Here is a 7633-nt window from a genome sequence, read left to right on the forward strand (position 1 = left end):
CTAAAAAAAGAAAGAATGTGTCCACATGGGTGCCACCCCTTCAGCTGATGTCTCCCACTCTCCCTCAACCCCAGGCAGACACTGTGGGGCCACCTGACCACGACAGGCAGCAGACCCCCTGGACTGGTGCCTGCTGAATGATCTGCCCACCCATTCCCGAGTGCCCACTTAGGCCCGCGGGCAGCTTGCTTCTTTGCCTGCGGACTCTGGCAGCGTTGACTCTGCAACCCTTTCCTCTCGCTCAGTCCTCAGGCTTCAGACAGTGTTTCAGGGGAGAGTCAGACACACAGCCTTCTGCCCCAAACTCCAGGACCTGCCATGAACGTGGGGGCGGGGGGACAGTCCTTGCATCCCAAACCCTGTCCTTCCAGTCCCTGCTGCAGCTCATCCTTGGGCTGGAGGTGTGTGCCAGTCACAGAACTGGTTTGGGGCCACCCCTTTTTTCTCTTCTGCTCAGATGGCTTTAAATGTGGGGTGCTGAGCATCTGTGGTGTGCAAGTTGGGGCCTCAGCACTCAAAGAATAGTTAGACTCATCGTTCATAAAGAATTCTAGGCCCTTCTCTTCTTAAAACAAGGGGGCTGCGATTCAAGGGGGGAAACGGAAGAGCTGAGCGCAGGGCGACACCAAGCATCAGTGGAGCGGAGCGCCAGGGGCTCCCGGAGATGCACATAAAACCAGGGATTGGAAGGGATTCCTTTTTAATTAAAAAGCAATCGAGGCCCAGATATAAAGTATTATGACCCGAATGATCCAGGAAATCTGGACCCTTAAATCACAGCAATTTCTCCCTGGAGGGCAGGCCTGGGACCCCGGGATTAGACAGGGGCTTGGCGTGTGCCGAGGCAGGAAATGCTGAAGGTGAGTGCGGATTCCTCCTGTGAAAGCTTTCAGATAAATGGCGGGGGAGAGCGCGGAGGCCTGAGCGTCCAGTTTGTCACCGTCATTTCACAGATAGCGAAACGGAGGCCCCGAGAGGGGTGGGTCCTGCTTAGGGTCCCAGAGAACAGGGGCAGAGTCGGAACTGGAACCTGAGCTGGAGGTCCTCTCCTGGCGCCAGCCTTGTGGTCATACCCAGGATGGGTGCTTTCCCACGGTTCCCGGCCGGGGTCCCCCAGTGAGATCGAGGTCTGGGACTCTGCCGGGGCCACTGAACTCACAGGCGTTTTGAGTTTTTGAAGGGCTCTTGGTTGGTGGTGGATGGGGTTGACCTGAACCCCTTGCAAATAGGGTGACCAAGCTATCGCCCCGGAGTCAGGGGCCACCCACACTTGTATCATGCAACTTGGCCCTCCCCACCTGCCTGCATTGCCTTCCATCAGGGACTCACTGGGTGACTCCAGGAAACCTTGCCGGCCTCTCTCCACCCCGACCTGGGCTTCACCATCTGTATTATTATAAGGTTGAACTGGACCTCTGTGAGGCCCCTCAGTGCTGACAACCTGTGATTCTATGCGTCTATTAGCCTGCCACTCCCCCACCCCTACCCCCCACCCCCCACCAGAGGTGTGTTGTGAAGACAGAAAGCAACCAGCAGGGTGGGGTGATGATGAATGGGGAGACAGGACGTATTCTGAGCTCCCAAGAAAAACTGTAACACAGCCCCCAGCCATGACGACCCCTTTGTGCCCCCTAATTCTCCGGATTTCCATTCTCAGGGCTGGCCTGAGAACAAAAGCCAGACACTTCATTCATTTATCCTATAAGGATTTATTGCTTTTCTGGAATGCTCTGTGTTACAAATCTTGAGATGTCTGAGAGCATCTAGCCAAAGTAGGTAGGTCTCTCTGCTGGGCTGAATGGAAGGCAGGCTGCCAAACAATCACTGGTCTCTTTGGTCACATCAATAGAGACATTGTGTCCAAATCCAGGGAGGTGATTTTCTCAATCTACTTCATACTGATTAGATTCCTAGGGAGTGGTGACCAGTATGAAAGTGAAACTTTGTTGCCAGAAGAAGTGACCAGGGAAGTGAGAGTTCTGGAACCCAGCACATGTGGAGAATGTAGAAGTTTCTGGGCCAGGTCAGCCTGGAGCAGAACAAATCAGGGGACAAGGATGCTAGCTTCAAACCTCTACAAGGATGTCTTGGGACAGATGGCCATATATGTTTGGTGGAATTATAGACCTGAGAGCTAGAAGACCTCAGAGATTGCTGGTTCAAACTCTCCTCCCATAGCTTCCCTGACTGATAAACCTAGTTCAGCTTGCACACCTCCTAGGACAGGGAACTTACTCCCCTCCCGGCAACTGCTTCCACAGTAAAAAGATTTTGGCTGATAGAAAGTTGTTTATTTTTGGTAACCTCACTGGTTACATCTGCTGCCAGACACTGGGCTGGTGCTATACTTACCTTCTTTCATTTAATTCTCACAACCCTGAGAAGTAAAAATTATTTCCCATTTTCTATAATTTCTGAGGCTCAGACAAGTCAAATAACTGCCACAAAGTTCCACCGTCAGTAAGAGCAGGGGAGGGGGGGGGCGGGGTTAGGTCTTGTGTCTCTCTGGTTCCCAAGCTGTTTACTTCTTCAGCCACATGGAACTTTGCGTCCTTCTCCAAAGCCACGATGCTCTTCCAGGAGCCACTGCCTTCACCTGGTGCTCCTTCTGCCTGGAATCCCCTCCCTCCACATCCATTTGAAATTTCTATTCTCAGGGTTATGCCTTTTTCCTTCTTGTCTTACACACGCACACACCCAACATCCAGTGCGTTCGCTGACACGGAGTAGGCCCTCCTGAGTGTCTAATCAACACGTGAATGTCAGTAATTCCAGTCCTCAACCCAACTCGCACCCCCTCTTCTCTGCTCCAGGGTGAGCGAGCTGGTGCTGGGCTCCCTCCACTTCACTCCCTGCCCCCAGCCCTCCCCTCCCCCACCCACACACACACCAGCAGGCCCCTGGCATCTCTCTGGACCTGACATGGGCACAGAGGAAGGGCTCAGAAAAGAATGTGGAATGCAATGGAACATTAGACTCCCGATGAAACTCAAAGATGACATTAACCCTCTACTGCTACGGAAGAGGAAACTGAGGCCCAAAGAAGGCAGAGTCGGGAGGACGAGGTTCCGAGCCCTAAGTCCCCATCCCATTAGATGTCTTAACCCAAGAAAGATGAAGAGGAGGGGAGCACCTGAGCTGGCCCGGGCTCCCCCTCAAGTCAGGCATCCCTACAGCTCAGCTAGCAAGGCCTGTTTCTGGGGCCCTGGAGGGGTGAGCTGGGGGTCAGAGCAGTTACTTAAGCTCTTGCCCCCTCCCCCCCAAAAATAGCCTCTCATTTTCCCGCCAAAGGCCAGCCTGTTCCTCCCGCTGGCCCGGTGGGTGCTGAGTGTGAGGCTGAGGTTCAAAGACTGCCTGCAGCAGGCGCCAGCCCTCAGCTTCCGCAATAAATTTACAGCCCCAAAAAGGCCCTGCCTCCTGGGGATGGGGGTGGGGTGGGGACGGCTGGTTTTTCCACGGTTGGCCTCACTGCCCTACAGAGTCAACGACTTGTCGGAAAGTCTGAGGGAGACAAGTGGTTCCTCCAGGCTGCCGGAAGAGATGGCCTGGCTGGGGACCCCATGTGGAGGCATCTCAGAGCAGGCTTATTGCCCACACCCCCTCTGACCAGGCCATTTCCTTGATCTGGGTTAAAAAAAAAAAACAGGGGGTCAGGTAAGAGGAGAATGGAGGCTGACTCCTTGCCCCCAAACCTTGACGGGCTCTCGGGCTCAGAGCCACGCAGGCCTGGCAGATGCCCCCAGTCCTAGAGATGGCAGCCAGGACCCCAAAGTGAAGTACCCCTGGCAGAAGTGGAGATGGGGCCAAGCACACTGAGCACCGATACACCAATGGGATGGGCCCCACCCACCCAGCAGAAGACAGCGTGAGAGGCCCAGCTCCTGGGCAACCCTCCCGCAGCCTGCAGGCTGGCCCTCAGCTCAGAGAGCCCATCTCTGTCCCCCCCGGCTTCAGGGCCTCAGCCCTGGCCTCCACTTGGTGCGGCAAGACTTACACCAGAAACCGCTGGAGCCCGAGCACCAGATGCGGGGCAGCAAGTCCCACTTCCTGCAGAATGGGAAGCTGAAGCTGAGGGAGAGGAAGCAACTGTCTCAGGTCAGTGGCCAGCTACTCGCACGAGTGAGGAGGCACCATGCTCTTCATCCAGTGTGACCCCTGCCGCTGAGCCCTCCCCTGGCCCTGGGCTGGAGACCACGGTAGAGTCACAGCGTGAGCGCTGCAGGCGACACTCAGATTAGTGAGCCTCCCTGGTGTTCATGTGGCCCTGGGACCACGAGGGTGATCAGACCTGCCTCTGCCCTCAGAAGACCACTTCCTGGCAAGAGAGACCCTGAGAGGGCCCCCCACCTTCAGAATGTTAAGTGCAGGGGCAGAGCGAAGGCAAAGGCCGGGAAAGGGGTGGGGGGGAGTCGGCAAAGCACACAAGCCCAGGCAGCTACAGATGGATTCAGCGCATCTGGAGTGTAGGGGGCAGGAAGGAAGGGGGCCAGGAGATGTGGCAGAGCAGGCAGGCAGGGGCTGGGTCCTGAGGCGTTCTGCGCCTATGAAAGAGGTGGGTTTCATCCTAAACCCAGAAGGAAGGGTTCAAGTACAGCCCTCACTCACCCAGCAAGTTGCTGGCAGAGCTCAGCCTGTAGCCCAGGTGCCCAGCCTTCTCTTTTGCCCACGCACTGACCACAAAGAGCCACGTGTCCCCTTGCCTGGTATAGTGAGGGGACAGAGGTCTGGACACGGGCTGAGGACCTTCCCAAATGACCTCTTCAAGGTCCCTCCCTAGGACCGTGGGGAGTCTGCCCTTAGCCAGACCTGCCAGGCCTCACCTTCTCTAACCAGGAATTCGCTTCCTGAAGTCTTTGTTTAATTAGGGTCATTTTCTCTAATCTACACATCAGACTGAAAACAAAAACAAAACAGCAATCCTGGCCTCTCCCCCAGAGCGGCCCCCACACCATCTCCCAGCCGCTATCCACAACTCCCGCGTGGGCTGGGCCTGGGGGCCAGGTTGCAGTGGGTCAGGCCTGCCCCACCACCAAGGGAGGAGCCGGATCATAGAGTCCATATAAATTAATTTAATTGGGCCCTATTATCACTTTGCTCCGAGCCTGCAAGTCTAATCTAGCGTTGAAGTAATTCATTGGGTGTGAATGTTCTGGAGCCAAGACTTCCCTCTGCTCTCGGAACAAAACCCTCCATGGTTGGCCCAGGCCCCGGGCCACTCCAGCCTGGCTCCGCTGAGGGGTGTGTGGGGAGCAGGGCGGGCAGGGGAGGCCTTAAAATAGCTCTTTGCCTTGGCTGCTTCCCCTGACTTTCCCAGAATGAGGCCCCAGTCCACATCCCAGTACATACACACTCAGCCACACAGTCACCCATTGGGGTGACACTCGGACCCTCACAGACCCAAAAGATAGCTGAAGAGTCCCGGGAGACCTGAGTGAAGCCCAAATTACTATGAGATGTTGAGCACGTCTTTTTTAACCTTTCTGTGCCTCAGTTTCCCTTCCTGCAGAACTTCCTGACTTCTCACTGTAGTAGCTGTGTTGCCGAAGGCAAGTTATTGAACTTCTCTGAGACTCGATTTCCTCATCTGTGAAACAAAGAGCCCAATAATGATGATCTCCCAGGGTGACTGGGAGGATTGAATGAGTGAACCTATGTAAAATGATTAGCACGATGCCTGGCACACTGCAAGCCCGCCCTCCATAGTGTTCCCTCATTATTACTGTGGGACTCAGACGGGATGGGGGCGGGGAGCCATTTGTGCATTCGTAATTGCCGAGGCCAAGGTACACATTGTAGTTATAATTTCAGAAAAGTGCGAGGGAGCTGGGTGGTGTGGTTCCCACGAGAGCTTTGTCCCAGGATCAGGGCACCTGAGAGCTGAGAGAATGTAAGTTGCCCAGCACAGTGTTGTTATGATTAGATTTACATAATTTATGGTGCAATTATTCATACCCTGATGCCAAGCTCATTAAGCAATCAGGCACCATGAACTGAACCTGCTGGGTTGAGCCCGGATCTGAAGGGGAGACATGGCCTTGGGGGCCCTTGGGGGCCTGGTCTCAGGGCAGAAGCAGCACAGGCATGCATGAACGCAAGAGTGCACACCCCCTACCCCTACCCGCTCCCATCCCCCGCCCCCCACCCTGCCTGCTGGGTCGCAAGCTGCTGAGGACCTTGTCAGGAAGGGGCCAGGGGCGCAGGCCCTAAAGGAGGTGGGAGGTGGGGAGGCTGCGGATTAGTGGTCTGCCAGCCCCTTCCCTTACCCACCCGGCAATACCCACCAGCCTTTGCAGGGCCCCTCCTGTGCTCCAGGCTCTGGGCCTGTGCTAACAACACAGGAGCCACAGGGCATCCTGAAAGGCAGACTGTATTTCTTAGCACTATTCCTAGTATTAATACCCACTAATGAAGGGGAAAGTGAGGGCTAGCAGGCCCAACCAACGCCTCTCCCCGACGGACAAGCATGCAAGCCAAACCAAAGGCCCCTACCCACTGGTGTTTGCCCCCTACTTCAGAGGTTGTCAGAGATGGATGTTATCTTTTGGGGAAGGAGCCAGGAAAAATCCAGGAATCCTGGGCTGGGAGTTGGCAGACCTGGTGAGTCCTTTCGCCTCTCTGGACCTCAATCACCACATCAGAGCAATGGGGGTGATCTCTCTCACACTGGGCCACCGCGCAGACTGGATGAGACCACCGATTTACAAGCCCCCACAGGGGCCAGACACACACTAGGTCACACAAGATAAAACAGCATCTGAACCCACCCCCGGAGCTACCAGGCCAGGACAGCAGTCCAGTGGCTCCTGACAAGTGCCAACCCCGGGTAAGAAGAGGCCTCTTGATAATACGCCCTAGAAGGAGACTCTGCATTTGGGGCAGGTGGTGGGAAACTAGGCCCCGGCCTCCTTCTCCACGGCAGAGCTTCCCCTGCTCGGTAGCCAGTGGCCATGCTGGGAGGTTGGGGGGCAGTGGCTCTATTCACCCTTACGCTCCTCCCCCAGGGCTCAGGGGAAGCCAGGCTGAAAGGTTCAGATGAGATTCACCTGGGACTCCGTGGCTAAGGCAGCATTGACCTGCCCACCTCCAAGTGTGGACCAGAGATGCCTGGGCCGGGCCTGGGCTGGGTGGGCTTCCTCTCCCCGCTCCCCGAGGGCTGCCAGGGCTCTGGAAAAGTTGCACCGACTCCAGGCGGGGACTCTCTCCTGGTTCCCACTCCTACCCTATATTTCCAGTTCTCTTCCTCCCATCTTGGTTCCACCCTTTACTAGCTGGATACCACTGTGCGAGTCACTGGGGCCCTCCAAGCCTCAGTTTCTTCATCTTTAAAATGGGCTAATCAATTGCCTCTCCTCACAGAGTCGTGAGAAGAGGCAATACACCTGGAGCCCAGGTGAAGCACTTGATAACTGTTTCCAGGTGGCCAAGGAGTTGGGTGCTGTGTTTCGCCCTGTTGTGTAGCCTATCTAACCCATGATCCTGGGAATGGCAGGGCCCAGCTCTGTCTCACCTGTCTTCCCCCTAAAACATCTTACTTACATCACCTGCTGGCTCTCACCCAGAAGCCAGGCTGTGCTTCTGCAGGGCTTGGGGGCCCGGAGATGCCACCAGTGGGCAGTGGAGATAGTTCTGAGGC

This window comes from Myotis lucifugus, unplaced genomic scaffold (genome assembly GCF_000147115.1).
Source record: "Myotis lucifugus unplaced genomic scaffold, Myoluc2.0 scaffold_86, whole genome shotgun sequence".
In the NCBI taxonomy this organism is placed as follows: Eukaryota; Metazoa; Chordata; class Mammalia; order Chiroptera; family Vespertilionidae; genus Myotis; species Myotis lucifugus.